The following is a 4,891-nucleotide window of genomic DNA, read 5'->3' as shown; positions in this document are numbered from 1 at the left end:
CATGCTAAATGAAATAAGTCAGACAGAGAAAGACAAATACTATATAATTTCAATTACATGTGAAACCTAAAAAAAGAAAAAAGAAACCAGAATAAATCAACGAACAAGACAGAAACAAACTCATAAGTACAGACAACAAACTGATGGTTGCCAGATGACTGAGGGGTTGGAATGACAGGTGAAAAAAGGTCAAAGAGATTAAGAAGTACAAATTGCCAGTTACATCAACAGTCAAGGGGATGTAAAGTACAGCACAGAGAATTCAGTCAGTAATATTATAATAACTATGTATGGTGTCCGATGGGGATTAGACAAATTGAGATGATCACTTTGTAAGTTATAGAAATGACTCATCACTACGTTATACACTTGAAACAAATATAATACTCCATGTCAACTGTAACTGGAAAATGAACTTAAAAATATATTTCGATAAGATGTTTAATGTTGTACCTGATAGATAGGAAATAATAAATGTTAGATCTTATTTTAAAAAGTCATTGTATTTCCTCCCCTCTTACCACTTATTATTTAAAATTACCTGGCTTTTAAAAAACTTTTTAAATTATTCGATTAAATCATAGGCATGAAGTAAAGTTATAAACAGCAGAAAGAAGCTGAAAAGGGGCGAGTATACATAGCAACAACATTTCACAATGCTCTCTCATTTGTAATGTCAACTGATCATCATGATATTCTTCTTTTATGGTAAGTATAATAGGTCCAGTATATTTAAAGCTAAATAACGACAGTAGAATACATGGGGCTCAACTTTCAGGATTTATAAAAGGCCAAACATAAGGATAAGCACAGTGTATTTACAAGCATTACCCATCCTCAGCATTGTGTGGCTCAAGACATGGGTCCTGGTAGAATTCTCCAGTCTTAGTCCCTTCGGCAATATTGATTAAATTCCTTCAGTCTCTATTTCTCACATAAAGAACAGAAATGCTGAAGAAATTTCATGCCTATCGGTAACATTTATAGGAAGAAAAGTGAAAGAGTGTACTGGTCATTATCGATTCATTGCTCTGCATCTTTGGTGAGAACCAGACTTTTTGAATCAATTATCGTGTGGCACCATCGGCCAGTCACAATGAGGTTGGACGTCTTGGCATGTTTCAACTGGTGTCATTTACGTGCCATATCGAGTGCAGGAAAAAATGCGGTGAAATCATAGTCAGTTATAGTTCATTCTCATTTCACTATTTTCAGAAAGAAGAATTAGGAGCACAGATACACTAATTAGAAAATGATAGAATTACAAATGACTAATGATTAAATAGACTTTCTTTACATGGATAATGAAGGTTAATGAGGTTACAGAATCCGGCCAAATTTATACCAGCGGTTCACATTAACAAAATTATAACCTTATGTCTTAACTCTCTGTTTAGTAAAATAAGTTTTCCATTACTTCTTTAAACTCTGCACAAAATGTATAGTAATAATAATAAAGAGAATATTTTCCTTCATATAATATCTTGAGTTTGCGTTTGATCCATCATGAAGGTTTGGTATCCCTTATATTTCACAAATAGTATTGAAGATATTAAGAAATTCAATACTTTAAATATTACATACTATTTCTGACTACTTAATTTCAAAATTAGCTATGCTTTGGTAACTTTTATACCGCTTTCTTTATATTTGAAGAATTTTGAAAACACTTTTATTATTTAATTTTAGGAACTCCACTTGCATTTTTCTGTTTGTAAGATGCTTGACACAGTTAGCCTTATCTTCAATTATTCTGCATAAACATTTACACATTTTTTTCCACAAAAGAAATGGAGATTCAAATCAAATATTTATTCTTAAAAACAAAAGCTGGCATTCTGCTCTTACCAATTAGAACAAGTGCAGAGTTGCTCTGTTGCCTGAGAACTGAATTTGATGGGTTAATTATGCTTTGGATTTTTGAAAATATGTTAATTCATACTCACAGGAACCTCTTTCCTGAAAATTATGCTGATGTTCATCTCTTAGACATCATCATAGTGCTGTATGGCTAGGTTGTAAATAATTTGAAAGCATTATCTAAAATAATAAATACTGTGATGCCTGGTTAATTGATCCTTTGAAAGAAATTCCTAATATGTAAAATTCACATGCATCATCTTAATTGGACAGTATTGTGAAAGGAGTAGCCTGGTTTGTAAAATATATATATTACGTTACAAGGGTTAAATCTATTGAACCTCCTTACTATAACAATCTCTTTCAGATTCTCTCAACAAGCACCTATGAAACAGGTGATTTTTCTTCTAAACTATAGTTTATAAAATTACTGAACTCCAGTCAGACATCACGTCTGCTCCATACTGAGCAATGAGTCTAATCGTTCAAGAAGTGATCAACATCCAATTCAACAGCCTACTTTCTTAAAGAGTATTTTTTTTACTTATTTTCTTTCTTTTCTTTTCTTTTTATTGACCCTAAAGATAATACAAGAAGAGCAAACTAAATAAAAACCCACAACAATAAAAATCAAATAAATATTATGGTAAATGAGAGTTACAGATATTATGAATTAAAGGAGTAGTAAGCTCGCAATAACAATGTAGTATTTCTTTAAATAATTCATTTATTTGTTGTTTTTAAATTTTCTCTTTCATTAAACTATTTACATTTTGAGGAATATGAAAACCTTTTTATTTTCCATACTTGTATTTCACAAGCCTCCTAGAAGAACATGTTTTGTTTCAGTTTAGTTGCTACTACTAGATTTTTTAAATGTCACATTTTGTGATATTTTATGTGTCTTTTTGACCAACTACACATCACGGTTTTAGTTTGTTCTAATATTTGACAACAGATCAATTTTTATTTGTCAAAGAACCGAAGCCATCCCTTTATATGTGAAAATCTTCACAGGCAGATAAACCATTATTTCACATTTATGTGTAACTTTGATATCTGTTTAAGGAACACGTTCGTTTCATAAAAATGGCTATTCAGAATTGCTACAGAGGTAATGAGTCATGGAATCACGAGACAAGGAATTTCAGACAAAAGTAAGGTGGTCAAGGTACTACAACTCAGCGATTCTTAACGCATTTTGAAAAACAGCCTCCTTTGAGAATCTGGTTAAAAACTATGTCCCCTCTCCCAGAAAACAGCACAGGCTCACACGGTTCTGTACTCAGTTCTAATACATCTGAAGCATACATCTGAAGTCTATTCATGGCTCCCAGGTTGCAGAATTCGGAGCTATTGTTCAAGCTCCTCATTTTATAGACAAAAGAACATCTGTCTTCACAGGTTAAATGACTTCCCAAGGTTAGACAGCAAGTTACAGCTGGGACACAAAACCGGTTTCCTGGAACCAGCACTTTTTCTATTATGCCAAATATTATAATGAGAGTCAACTAGGGAGGATTCGCAATAACTAAGCCCATTATACAACTGTAGATTGTATTCCATATAATAAGGGACACCCTATTTCATCATCACAAGTTTCATTACAAGTGATAATTGTGTCGTTATCCCAACTCCTCGGTGAGGCTGAACAGCCCCGAATATAAAGCAGATGCTCTGTAAATGTCTCTTGAGGATTAAGTGAATGGACCTGCTTTGAAAATTGGAAAAGAGCTGCTGGAAAACTGGCACAAGTGTACCCTAAAGGATGCTGGATTCCCTGAGAAAAGCGTGTTTCAAGGTTAAATCACATCGCAAAGTATTAAATAGGTATCGAGATGTTAGCAGATAGTTAAGAAATGCATTCCTTCCATCGGCTTAATTTTTCTTTTTTGATATACAGATCCACAGAATCGGTAAGGACTATGGAGTAATATCATCCGAATTCATGCCACACAATCTCCGAGAAACCCTCTAGCATTTGAACAACTTCAGCGATGCAGAGGCCACGTCACAGAGGGGCAGCTTCCCCCTGGTGAGTGATTTTGGTTAGAAAGTCTATCCTTATATTGAACAAACATCATCCCTACCATAAACACAACCGACTTGTCTAAATTCTTCCACTTGGATCGATACCCATAAAAATCACTCAATCGGTTTCCCTCTCCCTCTCTTTCCCTCTTTGAAAGAGCCAGAGTACTTACTTCGCCTTCTGTGAACATATTCACCCGAGGAGTCCTTGCTTTCTTACTTTTGTCTGTTCTGTTCCCTAAATTCAATTCCCTTTCTCCTCGCCTCCTTTTTTATTTTCCCTTCTTGTTTCTCTCTCCCTGTTCTCCACTCTTCTCATAGACTCTCTGCCCCCTCCCTTAGGGACCCCCTTCATTCTTTTGCTATATTAAAAAAAAAAGGAAGGGGGACTAGTGGTCCTTAGTGAAGTTTTACCAAATTACTCTTACCAATTCTGATGAAATTGAAATTTCAACTTCCAGAGCTGGGATTCTAAAATAAACTGAATTCCTCCAGAAGAAGGTCTCGAACAAATGCGTAAGTGCTAACGGAAATGGGGGAGGAGGGAGCAGGAATGATCCCGGGCTGCACCGGTATGAGAGAGGGCAATGAGGCACAGGAGAGAAGGAAGCCAGTCAAGTATGTTTTCTTGAGCAGATGACTGCTGTGGGCACCGGGGGAACTTTGGTACCCAATCCCACTGAACAACCCTGGGAGACAGGACAGACTATCTCAGTGTTATCCCAACCAAGGAACGAAGGAACAGGAGATCTACCCACTGACACTGTCAGTCAGCGATCAGGGTGACATGAACTCCTGACACTCGGTTTGCATTTTGTTGAGCCAGATCCCTTGGCCAGAAGTTTCTTTGGAAAGAGTCTCAGGTGCTTCCCGTTGGAATATACAGGGATGGTATGTGGTGATGAGACATGAACAAATCTGCAACAAATGATTTCCTTGCACCGTTCGATATCTGAGTAGGACTTTTAACTTCGGCACAAAGTAGACTTTAATATCTTGT

The sequence above is a fragment of the Pteropus vampyrus genome, unplaced genomic scaffold (genome assembly GCF_000151845.1).
Source record: "Pteropus vampyrus isolate Shadow unplaced genomic scaffold, Pvam_2.0 Scaffold112, whole genome shotgun sequence".
Lineage (NCBI taxonomy): Eukaryota > Metazoa > Chordata > Mammalia > Chiroptera > Pteropodidae > Pteropus > Pteropus vampyrus.
This window is presented reverse-complemented; position numbering follows the sequence as displayed.